Source organism: Caretta caretta, chromosome 15 (genome assembly GCF_965140235.1).
Source record: "Caretta caretta isolate rCarCar2 chromosome 15, rCarCar1.hap1, whole genome shotgun sequence".
Taxonomy (NCBI): Eukaryota; Metazoa; Chordata; order Testudines; family Cheloniidae; genus Caretta; species Caretta caretta.
In genome coordinates this window covers 32,737,301-32,758,357 of record NC_134220.1, presented here as the reverse complement: position 1 = coordinate 32,758,357, position 21,057 = coordinate 32,737,301, and the positions used below count along the sequence as shown (strand labels likewise).

At 43.9% G+C, this 21,057-nt stretch overlaps 1 long non-coding RNA gene across 2 annotated transcripts in view; it reads right to left on the bottom strand.

The window, feature by feature from the left end:
* LOC142069332 (uncharacterized) overlaps window positions 1–21,057 on the bottom strand; it is a 72,440-nt gene that overhangs the window by 50,535 nt on the left and 848 nt on the right. For both annotated transcript variants that reach the window (XR_012665116.1, XR_012665115.1), the window contains exons 2-3: window positions 20,200–20,311; window positions 4,623–4,711 (exon numbers count right to left, since the gene is read on the bottom strand). This is a non-coding gene — a long non-coding RNA (uncharacterized LOC142069332). The remainder of the gene's footprint in view (window positions 1–4,622; window positions 4,712–20,199; window positions 20,312–21,057) is intronic.

Sequence of the window (21,057 nt, the reverse complement as noted above, 5' to 3'; positions counted from 1 at the left end):
AGTTTCTAGCCCTTGTGGTTGTGGAGAAAAAGCTAGGAAATATGCCTAGTGTGTAACCAACCAGCTCAGAAACCAGAAAGCAAAGAAAAAGAACCCTAATGTATTATTTTAAAAAGTCACAATGCGGGGGTGACTCATAATTTTCAGTGCTCGGGACTGGAAATGCTGCTCCCCCACATGGTTCTGAATGTCATTGTGCAGCTACCAGGGCATCACAACGCATAGCTTGCGGATTACAGCACCAGGGAGCAAGTCGAACAAAACACCCACGTATGCAACTCAGCAAGTGTCTCCTGTGCAATTCAGTCTACATTCTGTGGTGAAGGGAATGCTGAATCTCAGTGATAAAATAAAAACAACAAGGAGTCCGGTGGCACCTTAAAGACAAACAGATTTATTTGGGCATAAGCTTTCGAGGGCTAAAACCCAATTCATCAGATACATGGAGTGAAAATTACAGATGCAGGCGTTATTATACTGACACATGACAAGAAGGGCGTTACCTCGCAAGTGGAGAACCTCAAAAGTGGACTCTTTCTGCCCCACCACCCCCACGAACATGATACCGTTCTGCGGTGATCTGGAAGCCTACTCTGTCATCTCCGACTCAAGGAATATTTTCAACACACCACTGAACAGCGCACTGACCCACAGGAACCCTCCTACCGACACTACAAGAAGAGGAATTCTGCGTGGACTCCTCCTGTCGAAATGACAGACTGGACTTCTACATAGAATGCTTCCGCAGACGTGTACAGGCTGAAATTGTGAACAAACAGCATCACTTGCCCCATAACCTCAGCCATACAGAACACAACGCCATCCACAGCCTTAGAAACAACTCTGACATTATAACCAAAGGGGCTGACAAAGGAGGTGCTGTAGTCATAATGAACAGGTCGGATTACGAACAGGAGGCTGCCAGGCAACTCTCCAACACCACATTCTACAGACCACTATCCTCTGACCCCACTGAGGAGTACCAAAAGAAACTACACCATCTGCTCAATAAACTCCCTGTGATAGCATGGGAACAAATCTACACAGACACACCCCCAGAGCCCCGACCAGGGGTATTCTATCTGCTATCCAAGATCCATAAACCTGGAAACCCTGGACACCCCATCATCTCAAGCATCGGCACTCTTACAGCAGGATTATCAGGAACTCTCTCCTCAGACCCTATGCTACCAGCACTCCTAGCCACCTTCGAGACACCACCGACTTCCTAAGGAAACTACAATGCATTGGTGATCTTCCTGAAAACACCTTCCTGGCCACCATGGATGTAGAAGCTCTTTACACCAATATTCCACATGAGGATGGACTACAAGCTGTCAGGAACAATAACCCTGATGAGGCCACAGCACACCTGGTGGCTGAGCTTTGTGACTTTGTCCTCAACCACAACCATTTCAGATTTGGAGACAACTTATACTTTCAAGTCAGTGGCACTGCTATGGGTACCCGCATGGCCCCACAGTATGCCAATATTTTTATGGCTGACTTAGAGCAACGCTTCCTCAGCTCTCGTCCCCTAGCGCCCCTCCTCTACTTGCGCTACACTGATGACATCTTCATCATATGGACCCACGGGAAGGAGGCCCTTGAAGAATTCCACCTGGATTTCAACAACTTCCACCCCACCAGCCTGGACCAGTCCACACAAGAGATCCACTTCCTGGACACTACAGTACAAGTAAATGATGGTTACATAAACACCACCCTATTCCAGAAACCTACTGACCGCTATAGTTACCTACATGCCTCCAGCTTCCATCCAGGACACATCACACGATCCACTGTCTACAGCCAAGCCCTAAGATACAACCGAATTTGCTCCAATCCCTCAGACAGAGACAAACACCTACAAGATCTTTATCAAGCATTCTTAAAACTACAATATCCACCTGGAGAAGTGAGGAAACAGATTGACAGAGCGAGACGAGTACCCAGAAATCACCTACTACAGGACAGACCCAACAAGGAAAATAACAGAACACCACAGACCATCTCGTACAGCCCCCAGCTAAAACCTCGACTGCACATGTCAACGATCTACAACCTATCCTGAAAAACGATCCCTCACTCTCACAGACCTTGGGAGACAGGCCAGTCCCCGCTTACAGACAGCCCCCCAACCTGAAGCAAATACTCACCAGCAACTATACACCACGCCACAGAAACACTAATCCAGGAACCAATCCCTGTAGCAAACCTCATTGCCTACTCTGTCCCTATATCTACTTTAGCGACACCATCAGAGGACCCAACCACATCAGCCACACCATCAGAGGCTCATTCACCTGCACGTCTACTGATGCTATATATGCCGTCATGTGCCAGCAATGCCCCTCTGCCATGTACATTGGCCAAATCGGACAGTCCCTACATAAAAGAATAAATGGACACAAATCGGACATCAGGAATGGTAACATACAAAAGCCAGTAGGAGAACACTTCAATCTTCCTGAACATTCAATAACAGATTTAAAAGTAGCTATGCTTGAACAAAAAAACTTCAGAAACAGACTTCAAAGAGAAACAGCGGAACTAAAATTCATTTGCAAATATAACACCATTAATTTGGGACTGGGAGTGGCTGGCTCTTACAAAAGCAGCTTTGCCTCTCCTGGAATTGACACCTCCTCATCTATTATTGGGAGTGGACCACATCCACCCTGATCGAATTGACCCTGTCATCACTGGTTCTCCACTGGTTCTCCACTTCTCTTCATGTGTCAGTATAATAATGCTTGCATCTGTAATTTTCACTCCATGGATCCGATGAAGTGGGTTCTAGCCCATGAAAGCTTATGCCCAAATAAATCTGTTAGTCTTTAAGGTGCCACCGGACTCCTTGTTGTTTTTGTGGATACAGACTAACATGGCTACCCCCTATACAGTGATAAAATAGCAACTAGTAGCAAGTCTCAATAGGAGGTGGCCCTATCAGGCCAGCACTGCTATACTGAATTCCGTATATAACTCTTCTCCTTTCTTCTCATGCTCCCAGAGAACCTCATCTGTCGGCAACACCCAAACACCTCTCCACCCAACCCTTCCCTCATATTCAGCCCATCAATTTCCATGACTTCACTACTGCACTCATCCCCTCCTCCCTGGTCCTTCCTGCACCTTCTCTGTCTCATGTATTGTCTCCTCCTTCTTTGCTCACTCCTCTAATTGTGACCTGGCATGCTCTTGCCCACCAAAGTCGTTTTCACTAACCTCCTAGCCCTGGGTTACCCCAAACAGCTGCTTCCTCCACTCCCATTTCCATGCCTCTCAATACCTCTGAGCCAGTAAGGAGGGAAAAGACGGGCTAGTGGATTGGTCATTAGCCTAGAACCTGAGAGACCCAGGTTCTAGTCCCTGCCCTACCCCAGACATCTTACATGACCTTGGCCAATTCACTTAGCCTACCTGTGCCTCAGTTCCCCATCTGTACAACACTGTAAATAGCCCTGCCCTACCTCCCAGAGGTGATGTAAGGCTGAATACACTGCCAATTGTGAGGTCCCAGCTACTAGGATGATGGGGGCCACATCTGTGCCTCAGGTAGCCAAACTGCCTACGTTCCCCAGCATGCATTCCCACAACCATGGCTTGGCTCCCTGCTGCTCCTCCTCACACATGCCCTTCTCCCTTTCTGCAAGTGCTTACTGACATTCTCAAAGGAAAATCAACAGCTGTGGTCTCCCTCCTCTCACCCAGACCCTCTTCTCCCACCACAGCAAGGTTTCTCTACAGCACACCTCTCTTGCCACCAACCTCAAGCCTTCCACAACCTATTGCTATCCTTTGGCTTTCTAGCCTTTGCACTTACATGGCCATTTGTCCAACAGCATGTGTCACATGGCGTGGCATTGGGAGGGAGGCCCCCCTTCCAGGGAGGGAGGGAAAGTGGCATGGGTCTCTGCACAGCCCCTTTGGAGTGGCATCAGGGGCCCCTCCCCTCCAGAAAGATATATATGGCAACATGAAGACCCCCTCCCCAAGGCTCCCAGTAGCACCTTCTGCCACCCAGTCTCCTCAGCTGGGCTGGTGCTGTCAATGCCCTCCCTACTTCCCCCGCCCAAAGCAGTGGATCTTGGCGTTAACACCTCAGAGAGATCCATGGGTCACTCAGATCAGCGCTACTGGTTCAGGCTGGCAGTAGATTCAGGCAGATGTCACTGTATCTGTAGCTTGTGTTTTCAAGCTTTTCTTTGCAGCCAAGAGAACTAGAAATGTACTTTTGTTCAATTGAACACTGAGGCTGTGATGTAATCATATGGCGCAAGGAGCTGGAGCCTTAGGCACAGAGGCCTGTGGTACCTACGCTTTGATCCAGCCCTTGCAGCATGTGTCCAAATTGAATCAACTGTTCAGTTCATCTTGAGGGAGTGGTGTTATATGGCTATACAGGCTAACCCTAGAATTCTCACACAACGGGGCAGCATTGGTCACACTTGCTGCTGATTACTTACATTACATTAAAATGATAAAGTACAAATATGTTTCCATGTCAGACAACAGTCAACCTTCCTGTCCGATGATTCATTGTGTCTTTATTTGTACAGACACATGCTAAAGAAGGGCCTTTATTCACACTTCACGCAGGCATCTCATGAACCTACCTAACTCCAGGCCTTCAGTGAGAGAGAAGAAGAGGGGTCTGCTGGTTATTGCAGGAGTGATCTGGGCAGCTCTAGGGCATGAACCACACCTATGTAAGAGAAGGGGAAACATGTTTAAAAATCTTACAGTCAATAGATTCATACGGCCAGAAGGAGCCATTGCTCTCATCCTGTCTGAATTCCTGTGTAACACATGCGACAGGTCTTTCCTTAACTCCTGTCTGAACTGGAGCATCTCTTTTAGACAAAGCGCCAATCTTGCTTTAAACATGGTCAGTGGTTGAGACTGCACCAAAGCCCTTGGTAAGATATTCCAATACTTACTTACCCTAATTGTTGAAAATGTGTGCCTTATTTCCAGTCTGAATTTGTCTAGTTTTAATTGCCAGCCATTGGATCAGGTTATACCTGTGCCTGCTAAACTGAAGAAACCATTATCAAATTACTGTTCCCCATATAGATACTTACCAACTGTGATCAAATCACCCCTTAACCTTCTCTCTGTTAAAATGAACAGATTGCGCTCTTTGTTTCTATTGCTATAAGGCATGTTTTTCACCCTTTAATCATTCTTGTGGCTCTTCTCTGAACCCGCTCAAATTTATCAACGTTGTTTTTGAATGGTGGATGTCAGAACTGGATGCGGTATTCCAGCAGCAGTCACACCAGTGCCAAAAACAGAGGTAACATAAGCTCCCTTGTCCTACTTGATATTCCTGTTGGTACATACAATGATCACGGCCCTTTCAGCCACAGTGTTACCCTAGGCACTCATGTTGAGCTGATTAGCCACCATGATACTCAAGTCTTTTTCAGAGTCACTGCTTCCCAGAAGAGAATCCCCTATCCTGTAAATATGGCCTTCATTCTTTGTGCCTAGCTGTGTACAGTTACATTTAGCCACATTAAAAAGCATATTGTTTGCTTGTGCCCAGTGTACTAAGCTGTCCAGATGACTCTGTATTAGTGACCTGTCCACTTGCTTTTTACCACTCCCCCAATCTTTGGATCATCTGCAAAGTTTACCAGTGATGGTTTTATTTTTTCTTTCAGGTCATTGATAAAAATATCGACTAGCATACAGCCAAGAACTGTTCCCTGTGGGACACCAGCTCGGATGATTCTCCATTTACAGTTACATTTTGAGACCTGTCATTTAGCCAGATTTTAATCCATTTAATGTGTGCCCGTTAATTTTGTATTGCTCTAGTTTTTTAATCAAAATGTTGTGAGGTACCAATTCAAAACCCTTACCGAAGTTGTACTATATTGCAGCAACACTTTTATCTTTATCAACCAAACTTGTAATCTCATCAAAAAAAGATATCAAGTTTGTTTGACAGGATCTGTTTTCCATATACCCATGTTGATTGGGAATTATTACATTATCTTTCTATACTTCTTCATTAATTTAGTCTCACATCAGCCATTCCATTATTTTGCTGGGAATCAATGTCAGATTGACAGGACTATAATTATTTGGGTTGTCTCATTTAATCTTTTTAAATATTATTATAACATTAGCTTTCTTCCAGTCTTCTGAAGCTTCCCCTATGTTCCAAGATTTACTGAAAATCAAGATTAACTGCTTAGCTAGCTTCTTGGCCAGCTCTTTGAAAACTCTTGGATGCAAGTTATCCAGACTTGCTGTTTTAAGAATATCAAACTTTGGTAATTGCTGTTTAACATCCTCTTGCGTTACTAGTGGAATGGAAAGTGTTTCTTCATCATCATCACCATCATATGATATGACTACGTCATCTGGCTTTTTCCAGATACAGAATATTTATTGAACATTTCTGCTTTTCCTGCATTATTATTGATAATTCTACCATTTTTATCTAGCAATACTAATGTTAGGATTCTTTTTTGTTCCAAATATACTTTAAAAAATCCTCTTATTTTCCTGAACAATTCTGGCCATTGATTTCTCCCTGTGTCCTTTAGCTTCCCTTATCATTTTTTTTTAACAATTCCTAGCTTCTGATTTATGTTCATTATGATAAACTTCCCTTTTATTCTTTTTCTTTCTTTCTTTCTTTCTTTCTTTCTTTCAAACCAATGCAGTCTTCTTTCTTGACCATGGCTTTTTGGGGCATTTAGTAAAATGTTCTTAAACAATTCCCAATTATCATTCCATTTTTCTGTTTAACTTCAAGTATATATATTACTGAACCCTTAGTATTGCCATTTCAGACACACTGCTTCTACAAGACGTACACAGTTGCCTTTCCAGACGTGCCACTACAGCTGAAGTCAAATGGCTGCTCGGCACCTCTGAAAAGGTAGTCCACAGTCCCAGCAATTATATTAAAATAGATCTGAAATTAACATGGAGATGAAGTGAGCTTTATTTGTGAGCTCAAATAAATTTTAGTCTCTAAGGTGCCACAAGTACTCCATTTCTTTTTGCAGATACAGACTAACACGGCTGCTACTCTGAAATGTGCTAAACTGTATCACTGCTGACTTGCCTTTCTTTTTGCACCTGTGTTCTTTGTCTCATATTCTGTGCAAATGCACCTACAACCACCCCCCTCCCACTCCACACACACATACAATTATATAAAATCCGTGATTGGGAGCTTGTCTTCATATTTGTCTATACTGTACCTAGAACATTTTTTGAACTAAATAAATAATATTTCAACTTCTGATTGTCCATATGCTGGATGTCTTGACAAGAGGTAACTTTGCTTGAAAAGAACTTTCCTCCAGTGTACTTTATGTGACCAGATTCTACACACAGACAAAACAGAAAATGCAATTACATTTTATTACAAGGAATTTGGAAAACAGGTTTTTTTAACAAAGTTAGCTATTTTAAAGTGTTACCTGGGGCTGTATATAATGGTTTTCACTCACCAGTGTGAAATGTAATGAAAGACAGCAAAGTTTATTAAGCATGATTCAAACTGCATCTTAATTACTAGCTTCATTTTCTGAGGCAACAAGAAATAAAATGAAAAAAGAAATTAGTTTTACAAATGTTGCCATATATCTTTAGGAAAAAACAATCAAAACCACCACCCTTAAAATTCACAGAGGGTGCATAGCTTGAGTTTCCCAATGTTTTAAGCTATTTCCTTATATGGTGGCCCATAAGAATTCTCTTCTAAAATATCTGTTGGGGGAGTTAGCAGCATATGTATCTGAGTGCATGAGCTGCAAGGGCTGCAGATGCCTAAGAAAAGGCTTGTACATTCTTTGATGGACCAGTAGGAGTCTCTGTTTAGATAATTTGATTTAATTTGTAAAACTGAAGCTTAGATTTTCAGGTTTTGCAGCAATGCAGAGATTCTTGTGAATTTGCTGTTAGATTCTTTTCTATTGGATGTATTATCAAATAATTAAAAAAACTAAAAATATCAAATTATCAAACGTTTTGTTTAGGCTGGAGGTCCAGCAGTTGGGCAACTGCCACATGTCATGTTATTCCTATTGCTCTGTCTCAGGGCTTTGTCCTACCACCCATCACCATAGTATTTGGGTGCCTTCCACATAAAATAAATAGAAAGAGCAAAGTCCCTTATGGACTTCATAGAGCCTTTGGTACCTTTCCCTTTTTGGGGTAAGAAAACTGCTTGGGGAATGGGTTCTCTTATTATTCATTTCCTTTTTTTTTTTTTTTCCTTTTGGTCAGGGTTTATAAATAGAAGGAGGTGTCCATGACACTTTTATGATGAAAAGCTTACTGCCTTATTTGACTCTGCTGGCTAACACGATTTCCTTGCCATAACATGTGTGGATGGAATGTGTAAAACTGTTACTACTAGAATGCTGCTGTCTGTTACTATTTCCCAGGCCACAGAGACTGACGGAATCTGATTTCTGTGACATTCAAAGGGCAGTTTCTCTCAGCAGCAAAAGTCACTAAACTGGAGAAAATTATTCCATGATCTCCAGAACTGCAGCCCCACATTTGTGAGTGATGAGTTGAAAAGATGCTTTTATGTAATCCAGGGCAGCGGTGTGTATGTGAGGGAGTGAATTAAATTTGCCCAACACCTGCCTATTGTGTAGCACATCTGGCTCTGGCTTATCAGCCATACTTGACCTAGGATCTTTAACTAGCCTATACACAGTATGTTTGCCCTTTGTATGTTAATAAATAATAATTTGTGCTTCTGCAGTATCTTCCATCCAAGGATATAGTTTTATGAACATTCATGAAGAAAATCTCACAGCTCTGTGTGGAGTAACTATTATCCACGTTGCAGAGAAGCTACAGAGAAACAAACTGACCTTCCCAAGGCTACAAAGCAATTCAGTGGTATAGCTGTGACAAGAATACAGAACTCTACTTCGGTCCTGGCTTCACCACTATACCACACTCCCTCCCCAAAGACCACATCTCACAAGCACTAATGACAACTATACAATGACAGGTTTCAGAGTAACAGCCGTGTTAGTCTGTATTCGCAAAAAGAAAAGGAGTACTTGTGGCACCTTAGAGACTAACCAATTTATTTGAGCATAAGCTTTCGTGAGGTACAGCTCACTTCATCGGATGCAATGGGTGAAATTCTGGTGCCACTGAAGTCAAAAGGGGTCTTTCCAACTGGCTGCAGTAAAACCAGGATTTCATCCTATATTCCCTGAAGAATATAGAAGTTTGTGCTGAGCCCAAAAGGTGACACACCAGATGAAAATCTGGTCTTCCGAAACAAATTTTTAACAAATCTTTACAAATTGCTACTCTGAATGTGTTGGTCCAAAGAAACATCGATATACTCTGTGTGCAGGAGACCAGATGGTTAGAAAATACAGCCTGAGAAACATCGATACACTCTGTGTGCAGGAGACCAGATGGTTAGGAAATACAGTCTGGGCTGTAAGCTGTACTTTGCAGGTGGTGGTGGAAAGAGAAATGGTGTAGGAGTGGTGATTTACAATGACCTTTGTAAAAGCGTTTGGGACATCATTAGTGTGAATGACTGTTTAATGGTCTCCGAATACAAGGAAAGGAGTGCAGGTTATTTGTGGTATTGGTAAACACCCCACAACAGAGAAGGAAGAGATCAGGCAGAGCCTGCAAAACCTAGCAGATATGGCTGGACCAGAGAAATTACTGCTGATCCTGGGAGATTTCAGTGCTCATGCGTAGGGCCCTACCAAATTCATAGCTATGAAAAACACAACACGGACCATGAAATCTGGTCTCCCCCTGGGAGATCTCGCCTTTTGTGTGCTTTTACCCTACACTATACAGATTTCATGCGGGGGGGAACCAGCGTTTTTAAACTGGGGGGGTCCTGACCCAAAAGGGAGTTGCAAGGTTATTTTATGGGGGTCATGGGGGCCACCTTTGCTTCTGCACTGCCTTCAGAGCTGGGTGGCTGGAGAGCAGCAGCTGATGGCCAGGGGCCCAGATCTGAAGGCAGCGCCTTGCCAGCAGCAGTGCAGAAGTAAGGGTGCCAATACCATACCATGCCATCCTTACTTCTGCACTGCTGCTGGCAGCGGCTCTGCCTTCAGAGCTGGGCTCCTGGCCAGGAGCTACCACTCTCCAGCTGCCCAGCTCTGAAGGCAGCGCCTTGCCAGCAGCAGTGCGGAAGTAAGGGTCGCCGTACCGCAACCCGCCCTACAATAACCTTCTGACCACCCCACAAACTCCTTTATGGGTCAGGACCCTTACAATTACAACACCATGAAATTTCAGATTTAAATAGCTGAAATCATGAAATTTATTATTTTAAAAATCCTATGACCGTGAAATTGGTAGGTCCCTACTCGTGCGGGTTCAACTCATTCAAGCTCTGACCAAATACGGGGACAGTATGAGCTGGGATCAGAGAATGCAGCAGGCGCCGCACTACTTGACTTGCATTTAGACAATCAGTGGGTGACTGCCGACACTTGGTTTAAGAAATGAGGAAGTCATTGCTATACGTAATGAAGTGGTGGAGTAAGCACACAAATAGATTTCTTGCTAACCTGAATGAACCAAAGGAAGATGGTTACAGATTGTAATGTCATCCTGAGTTAAACGGTCGCACCCCAATACAAGCCATTGTTGGTAACAGTAGCAACTTGCAAATGGACCCAGCATAAGCTTTGCTCTAACAATACATGCATCAGATTGTGGAGACCGAGCAGGGCAACTTCAGATAAGTTTAGAGAGACAGTCACAAGGTTTGAGCCAAGAGCTACTCAAACTGGAACAGCAAAAGAGGAGTGGTGTATCTTCAAGAATGTATTGATCTGAGAAGCTGAGATCCTACACATGCTAAGATGAGCAGACCGCAATCTCATGAAGAACAGCAGTGGAATGCGGAGGTGCAGAAAGCAGTAAAAAAATAAGAGAGAAGCCAGAAAGGTGGTGGAAAATAGCTATAGAGCCTCCAAGAGAAAAACAGCAAAGCAACAGTCAGAAAGGCGAAAAAAGCTCATTCTCAAATAAACTGGTTAGTCTCTAAGGTGCCACAAGTACTCCTTTTCTTTTTGCGAATACAGACTAACACGGCTGTTACTCTGAAAAACCTAGTGTTAGACAAGCTGTATAATGAGTTGATCAACTGCCCTCAACTTGACAAAAAAAAATGTGTGATTGTGTGGACAAGAAACGAAAGAAAGGAAGACAGAATGAACATACCATTTGTCAGGAATGTAGGGGGCAGACTGCTTGTGACAGGAGACATGGTATGTAACTGATGGTGAGAATACTATGAGAGTCTGCTTAATGAGGAGAAACCTTTTTATGCTACACTACTATCATGTCAACTGATAATACAGCTGTCAATGACCTGTCAGAAGCAGGCATCAAGGCAGCACCGCTGAAGATGGCACTTGGAAAACCAGCAGGTCCAACAAAGTCACGACAGAAATGATCAAAGCCTTGAGAGAGGTTTGGTGAATCCCAAAAGTCCTAAAAGAATGAAGAAAGTCAATACTGGAAATGATATACTAACAAAAATGTGATATAAATGACTTTGAAATACCAAGGAATTAAATTGCAGTCCCACTGCATGAAACTGTTAGAGAGAATCATAGACAGTCACATTTGCCAAAAAGTAGAGCCTATTTTAGGAAAGAAGCAGTGGTTTTAAAAAAGAAAAAGAGGCAATTGGGGATATGTTCATAGCTAGATGGTTGGTGGAAAAGAAGCTGGAGGGAAACATGGAGTATGGTCGGGCTTCCCTCACTTTGGAAAATGCATTCGACAAAGTACCTAAGCAACTGCTACTATTCTATGGGGTACTTAGGAAGGGAACAATCAGTTGTACACATGGGAAATGACTGCCTAGGAAGGAGTACTGCGGAAAGGAATCCGGGGATCATAGTGGACCACAAGCTAAATATGAGTTAACAGTGTAAAACTGTTGCAAAAAAAGCGAACATCATTCTGGGATGTATTAGCAGGAATGTTGTAAGCAAGACACGAGAAGTAATTCTTCCTCTCTACTCCACGCTGATTAGGCCTCAACTGGAATACTGTGTTCAGTTCTGGGCGCCACATTTCAGGACAAAGTGGAGAAACTCAAGAGAAGAGCAACAAAAATGATTAAACGTCTAGAAAACATGACCTATGAGGGAAGGTTGAAAAACTGGGTTTGTTCAGTCTGAAAAAGAGAAGACTGAGAGGGGACATAACAGTTTTCAAGTACATAAAAGGTTGTTACAAAGAGGAGGGAGAAAAATCGGTCTCATTAACCTCTGAGGCAAGGACAAGAAGCAATGGGCTTAAATTGCAACAAGGGAGGTTTAAATTGGACATTAGGAAAATCTTCCTGTCAGGGTGGTTAAGCACTGGAATAAATTGCATAGGGAGGCTGTGGAATCTCCATCACTGGAGATTAAGAGCAGGTTAGACAAACACCTGTGAGGGATGGTACTAGATAATACTTAGTCCTGCCACAAGTACAGGGGACTGGACTAGATGACCTCGCAAGGTCCATTCCAGGCCTATGATTCTGTGATCTTGTTCAGATGGTGATGGGTTTCTGTGATGGTTCCATGAAAAAAGTAGAGATGCCCTTTGGTGTAACACAGGTTTTCAAGGTGCAGGTTGGGCTCCACCAGGGATCAGTGCTTAGTCCATTACTATTCATAATTGTGATGGACTTCATCAGTAAGCATATCCAAATGGAAGGTGGTACAAAATTTATCTATGCAGACAATATTGCACTAATGGCTGATACTAAGGAAGATTTTGATGCCTGGAACAGGGAACTAATAAACTCTGGCTTAACAATGAGTAAATAAAAGACTGAAGACTTGTTCAGAAACAATACAGATTAGTATTAACATTGCAGGACAGCACCTAACTTGGGTTTCTGCATTTTAAGTAATTTGTGGTCTGGTTAGTAGCAAATGGAGAAATCAAGAGAATTACAAGCAAGGCTGTTGAGCACAGGGGAAGTCTGGCGCAAGATTAGTGGAGTGATTTAGGATAAACAGATGCCCAGACTACTTAAGGGACGATACAAAAACATGGCAACCCCAGCTCTTGTGTACAGATCAGTCATTAACCTGTTGTATTAACTTAGATGGAAAATAGAGCCAAGCATATTAATATAACCCAGTTACCGTTAAACATTAAACAATGTTAAACAAAGTTCTAGGTTTGGTATACAGAGATCTCATCTTACTTAGTACCACAGGAAACCACCATCAAAAAGTCCTTTTAACCTTTAATTAAAGATAAAGAAGGAACTGGCCCAGGGAAATGTAGATCAGCAATTAGTAAAGGGATGCAGCACACAGCTGCTATACTGTGGGTGGGACCAGGTCTGGGGGAAGCGGCTATGCCCTAAGGAAGAGAATTAGAATTGTGGTATCCCAGGGAAGGGGGCTGCACTGGGACTGCCTCAGCAGGCAGTTGTGATCAGAGATCTGAGTCCAAAAGGGGTGGCTCAGCAGGAGGGCTGGGGTCACTGAGGACTCAAGTAGACATAAGGAGTCCCCAGGGAAGACGCCCATATGGTGCTACTCAATTCCAGTAGGAACCTGGCAACCTAGCCAGATCACGCGAGGGTACCATGATGGGCCCTGCTGGACTGTTAGAAGACTGGGCCCAGGGAGAGCAGCAGGACATTTTGGACTGCGTACCACGGAAGGGGTTTGTTTGTTTGTTTGTTTTGCACATGGACTGTGTGAGACTCAGCCAGAGGGCTGAGAAGCACAGCGGCCAACAGGGGGCACTGTGAGCAGAGAAAAAAGTGCAGGCATGCATACACCCGACCAGGGGGCGCTCGCGTGAAGTGGGTGCCACCCCGTTACAACCCCTCCAACATCTCCTTTACAAAAGAGTATTGACTCTTCCACAACAAATCATGTTCAGCTTCGTGTCTGGTCATTCTATTCTCTACTATAGTTTTGACCAATTTGTCATCTGAGTCCTTCTCTTTCTGGCTCATTCTGGTCACGAAACCTGTAAGCATCAGGATGATGAAGGCTTGAGGTCCCAGGAAATGGCAGGCGTGGCAGCCATGATGGTGAAGTTTGCTTCAGTAGCCTCCAGCTGTTCTTTTCTTCCAGCTGTTCTTTCTTTTGGTCTGTTCCTTTTTTTGTTCTTTCGTACTTTCCCACAAAATCTCTTTCTTTTAAGAACCCAAAAAGGGAGTGATGGGTGGAGTAGGCTATTTCCTCATTAGTTTGTCCACTAATTAACCTAATATCTGACAACCTAACTTCCAGCTCCTGTTTTTAATCTTATCAACTTGGCCTTTGGGATATTCTATCTACTACCCAAGATCCATAAACCTGGAAATCCTGGGCGCCCCATCATCTCAGGCATTGGCACCCTGACAGCAGGATTGTCTGGCTATGTAGACTCCCTCCTCAGGTCCTACGCTACCAGCACTCCCAGCTACCTTCGAGACACCACTGACTTCCTGAGGAAACTTCAATCCATCGGTGATCTTCCTGATAACACCATCCTGGCTACTATGGATGTAGAAGCCCTCTACACCAACATTCCACACAAAGATGGACTACAAGCCGTCAAGAACACTATCCCCGATAATGTCACGGCTAACCTGGTGGCTGAACTTTGTGACTTTGTCCTTACCCATAACTATTTCACATTTGGGGACAATGTATACCTTCAGATCAGCGGCACTGCTATGGGTACCCGCATGGCCCCACAGTATGCCAACATTTTTATGGCTGATTTAGAACAACGCTTCCTCAGCTCTCGTCCCCTAAAGCCCCTACTCTACTTGCGCTATATTGATGACATCTTCATCATCTGGACCCATGGAAAAGAAGCCCTTGAGGAATTCCACCATGATTTCAACAATTTCCATCCCACCACCAACCTCAGCCTGGTCCAGTCCACACAAGAGATCCACTTCCTGGACACTACAGTGCTAATAAACAATGGCCACATAAACACCACCCTATACCGGAAACCTACTGACCGCTATTCCTACCTGCATGCCTCCAGCTTTCACCCTGACCACACCACACGATCCATCGTCTACAGCCAAGCTCTGCGATACAACCGCATTTGCTCCAACCCCTCAGACAGAGACAAACACCTACAAGATCTCTGTCAAGCTTTCTTACAACTACAATACCCACCTGCAGAAGTAAAGAAACAGATTGATAGAGCCAGAAGAGTTCCCAGAAGTTACCTACTACAGGACAGGCCTAACAAAGAAAATAACAGAACGCCACTAGCGGTCACCTTCAGCCCCCAACTAAAACCCCTCCAACGCATTATTAAGGATCTACAACCTATCCTAAAGGATGACCCAACACTCTCACAAGTCTTGGGAGACAGGCCAGTCCTTGCCTACAGACAGCCCCGCAACCTGAAGCAAATACTCACCAACAACCACATACCACACAACAGAACCACTAACCCAGGAACTTATCCTTGCAACAAAGCCCGTTGCCAATTGTGCCCACATATCTATTCAGGGGACACCATCACAGGGCCTAATAACATCAGCCACACTATCAGAGGCTCGTTCACCTGCACATCCACCAATGTGATATATGCCATCATGTGCCAGCAATGCCCCTCTGCCATGTACATTGGTCAAACTGGACAGTCTCTACGTAAAAGAATAAATGGACACAAATCAGATGTCAAGAATTATAACATTCATAAACCAGTCGGAGAACACTTCAATCTCTCTGGTCACGCAATCACAGACATGAAGGTCGCTATCTTAAAACAAAAAAACTTCAAATCCAGACTCCAGCGAGAAACTGCTGAATTGGAATTCATTTGCAAATTGGATACTATTAATTTAGGCTTAAATAGAGACTGGGAGTGGCTAAGTCATTATGCAAGGTAGCCTGTTTCCTCTTGTTTCCCCCCCCTCCCCCCCAGATGTTCTGGTTTAACTTGGATTTAAACCTGGAGAATGGTCAGTTTAGATGAGCTATTACCAGCAGGAGAGTGAGTTTGTGTGTGTATGGGGGTGGGGGGGATGTGAGAAAACCTTGATCTATGCAGGAAATAGCCCGACTTGATTATGTAAAGAGTTGTCACTTTGGATGGGCTAGCACCAGCAGGAGAGTGAATTTGTGTGGGGGGGTGGAGGGTGAGAAAACCTGGATTTGTGCTGGAAATGGCCCACCTGTTGATCACTTTAGATAAGCTATTACCCGCAGGACAGTGGGGTGGGAGGAGGTATTGTTTCATGATTTCTGTGTGTATATAAAGTCTGCTGCAGTTTCCACGGTAAACATCTGATGAAGTGAGCTGTAGCTCACGAAAGCTCATGCTCAAATAAATTGGTTAGTCTCTAAGGTGCCACAAGTACTCCTTTTCTTTTTGCGAATACAGACTAACACGGCTGTTCCTCTGAAACCTTTTTGTTTAGACTAATTCAATTATTCTATCTCCCTTACATACCTTTTCCCATAAACATTTGTTGTTATAGTTTGTTGTAACATCTTATGAACTTTTACATACTTTTTACAGTTGAGCTCACTATTCGAGTAAATTTATAGGCCTAATTGTCACAACAAACCAGAGAGAGGCACTTAAGAAGACTTTAAACCATTGAAATTAGATGTTTGAAAGCAGTAAGAAGGGTGATTTTGCTTGACCACATGTGGAATGATGTCATCAGGAGAAAGCCCAAGCAGGAGCGGATTTACCATGAAACAAACCATGAAGTGGCACACCCTCAACGACAGGAGGGCCCCCAAAATGCAGGAGAAATATCTGACAACCTGCCGGCGGTGCAGGAGGGCTCAGGAAGGCAGGCTGCCTGTAGGCTGTGGCTGGTGGCCCCACGCTGCTCCTGGAAGTGGCTAGCTGCTAGCACATCTCTGCACTCCCCTGGTGGGGTGGGGGAGGTGGCAGCGCATGGAGGCCTGCTGCCCCCCAAGTGCTAAGGTGGCTCCCTGCCCGCTCTGCTTCCCTTCCCCCAAACCACTCCCAGAAGCGGACAGCCTGTCCCTGTGGCCAGTGGGTGGGCGGGAGAGGTCTCTACGTGCTGCCTCCGCCCCAAGCGCCGACTCCGCAGCTCCCATTGGCCAGAAACTACGGCCAATGGTAGCTGCAGGAGTGGCACCTGCAGGCAGCGGCACACGGAGACCCCTTGGCCTCCCGCACCTAGGAGCCGCTGCTCTGCTCCCCTCACGCACCCCAACCCCCTGCCCCATCCCAGAGTCTGCACCCCGCACCCAAACTTCCTCCCAGAGCCCACACCCTTCACCCTCTCCCAACCCCCTGCCCCAGCCCAGAGCCCGCACCCAGCACCCAAACTTCCTCCCAGACCCCACCCCCTGCACTCCAACCCCTTGCCCCAATCAAGGTACCTGCACTGATCTGGCAACTCAAGACCAACTAGCTGGGAAATGGGGAAGAAGAAGAAGTTGTAGAGCCCGATTAATGCCATTTGCCCTTTTGTGGGTGGTATGAGTAATGCAGCCAAGGCCTTTTCTCTTTCAGAAGAGTAAATATAGCTTTCAGATGACACAAAAATTGGGAGAGCGGTGAAGAATGAAGAGGACAGGTTACTGATTCAGAGCAATCTTGCACACTTGGTAAATTGAGCACAAGCATACAATATGTGTTTTGATACAGCTAAATGTTAATGTCTAAAAACAAAGATTTAGGCCATACTTACAGGACAAGGACTCTATGCTGGGAAGCAATGACTCTGAAAAAGATTTAGGGGTGGTGGTGGATAATCAGCTGAACAGGAATTCCCAATGTGATGATGTTTATGCACCAAAGAGTTAATGCAATGCATGTGTGCATAAACAGGGGAATCTTGAATAGGAGTGGAGAGGTTATTTTACCTCTGTATTTGGCTCTGATGAAACCACTGCTGAAATGCTGTGTCCGGTTCTGGTGCCCACAATTCAAGAAGGATGTTAATAAACCAGAGAATACAAAGAAGAGCCACAAGAATGATAAAAGGATTAGAAAACATGCCTTTAGTGAATGAGCTCTTTGAGTCTATCCATTTAGCTTAACAAACGGAAAGTTAAGGGGTGACTTGATTAGTCTATAAGTATTTACATGGGGAACAAATATTTAGTAATGGGCTTGTCAGTCTAGCAGAGAAAGGTCTAACATGATCCAATGGCTGAAAGTTGAAGCTAGACAAATTCAGACTGGAAATAAGGCATAAATTCTTAACAGTGAGAGTAATTAACCATTGGAACAATTTACCAAGTGTTGTGATAGAGTCTCCATCACTGACAATTTTTAAATCAAGATTGGATGTTTTTCTAAAAGATCTGCTTTAGGAAGTATTTTGGGGAAATTCTATGGCCTGTGTTATACAGGAGATGAGACTAGATGATCACAGTATTGTTTTCTGGCCTGAGAAACTGTGAATATTCCCCCACTCCCTACATTGCCTGTCTCTGAACGCAAACAGAGAAAAACCCTACCATGTCTTCCTCATTCATCCAGATGAGACAAAGAAAAAAAACTTTATAGTATGTAATCCGTGTGCCCAGAAACCAGTGTAGATGTAAGCAGAGTCAGGATGAGCTCTACCCTGACATCTGGTGGCGAGTCATGGTGGGTTGTGGAAAAGAACTTAGGGGCTGATCTCATTTGCATAGGCACACTCACCCTGCCTAGATGGTCACTTTGGCTGCTGTAGGAGCCCCAGTTTCTCTGTTATTGGGGCAGGAATAAACTGTTGTTATCCTGATTATGTGAATCAAGGACAGTGGAACTGTACTTGACCTTTTGTTATGATGGAGGGACTCACCATCAACAAGCAGCACTCGCTAGGCAAGGGTCATGGCTTCCAAAACCCAGTGAATGGAGAGAAGCTGGTCCAGTGCCCCCATTGTATGATTCTCACACTCTGGGGTTAGTATAGGGGCCTATATACCATGTAGCCATCTTGTAGCCCAGCATGGAGGATTCATATAATATGTACCACAAATGGGGAAAGGTGTGTATGGTGCATGGCACTTGCATCTTGGGATGATGGAACATATAGGGTATGGCACTGAGGAAATGAGGTCTAATGTAGTATGTTGTGTGAGCATGCTGCCAGGGTGAAGGGGATGGGTATGAGCCACTACAAAGGTGCTATCCGCAGGTAATGAGCGTAGAAGGCCCTACAGAGTGGGGTTGCTGGGGTGGGGGAACTCTACAGCATTTAGTACTTGGCTGGGGATTACAGAGTGAGCCTGCAGGATGTGAGATTCAGGGGAGGAACACCAGTTTAATTTTTTCTTTTGAAAATTTTTTCAACAGAACAAGTTTTTTGATTGAATAGAAATTTGTTTTCATTTATTTTTTTTATTTCTCAAATAAAACTTTCAAATAAAAATTTTGATTTTTTTTAACATTACATTTAAAAAAAAATGTGGATAGGTGTAATAGAGCTAAAGTCTCATTACCAGGCCAGGTGGTCTCATGGCCCATATACCTCTCAGCAGGAAGGCCTTTCTGACCAGTTCCTCACCTGAGGATGCATTTAGCTTCACCTTGAGTTGCAATGTCCTTGCCCTCTTCTTATCAGAGGAGCTTATGCCTTGCTTGCTGAAGGGGCAGTTGGTAGGGGAACCCGGGCCCTCCCATTCCACTAGGCTCCAACCTAGGGTTCTATGGGAGTCAACAGGGTCAGGCATCCTGGAGTACCCTTGGAGTTATCCACCCTGGGTCACTTCCTACTATCTATCTCTCCTCCATGACTTCAAGTGTAACATATGGTAACAAAAGAAAAAGAAGAGGCAACTAAACCTTTAGCCCCAACTGGGCTCAGCATGCAGTCCTACTCCCCACAGGGAGGCTTCTTCAACACCCTTGCCCAGGAGCTCTCAAGATAAGTCTGTCTTCTACCCAGCCTCCCCAAGACTGAGCAGGGTTACTCCCTTTTAAGCTTCCTGTCCAATTGTAGAATGCTCTGCAGGTCTGGAGGGGGATGGCTACCTGGAACCAGTACTGTCCTTTAACCCTTTTGGGCCCCATGTTGGGTATGTACATCCCATCAAAATGGGAAATCATTCTTTCACTTTAACAAAAAGTATGCCTCCTTTTTTCCACTAGAAGGGAGTAAAAGAGGGAGGGTACACACAGTGAAAACCATTTTTTAAAAAATTTGTTTAGAAAATTTCTTGTAAATCCAAAACAATTACTGTACCTAAAATTTCAAACAAAATGAAGAAATTGTCCGCAAAATCAACTTACCTTTTTCGAAAAGCTCTAGACAGGAGGATATATAACTTGTTGTATCAGCAGTACGGCCAGCTCCAAACATTCAAAACTCATGAGTCACACAAATCTCATGACTTTTTGGGGCCTAAAAATGATGAGATTAAAAAAAATGTTGGATTATTTTTATTTGCCTTCTAGTTCCTGAGCCTCCAGAGTCACTCGGTTCATATTTTCAAGCTTTTATCTGCAACCACCAGAGTTAGAAACTTACTCTTTTTCTTTGAACTGAAAAAGAGTCTCTCATAATCTCATTACTCCAGGAGCTGGAGCTTTAGGACACCACCACATATCACAAGACTGTGAATATAATCCTCTACGTGCACACACGTGCACACCCATAGGCGATGCAGAGTCTAGCACCCAGCTGTGGGATGGAGATTCCTATTGGCTGTGATACTTGCACTGCGGGAGCCATACACTTACGGGAAGTGAGAGGTTTGGTTTAGGGTGTAACACTTGGTTGAGAAACTGATTATGGATGGGCTTGGCAGAATTCAATTTATTTATTTTTAGAATTGAGACAGACAATCATAATACTTATTTTAAAGCATTTTTTTATTTTTATCAATTGAAATTTTCAAAATTGCAGGAGATAATGAGTGTGTGTGTGTGCGTCAGAACATGATTAATGACAGTACCTGCTGAGATTCTGAAAGTTAAAGCTTCATAACAATAAAAAACACAAATTGTCAACATTACATGTCAAAACATACAAATTTCCGTATCCGTAAATCAAACTTCAGCTCTCAAACAATATTTTTCTTGCTTTGCCTTGTCTATAAATTTTTATCAATGGAAATATTTTTTCAGCAGTTTGTGTGTGTGTGTATG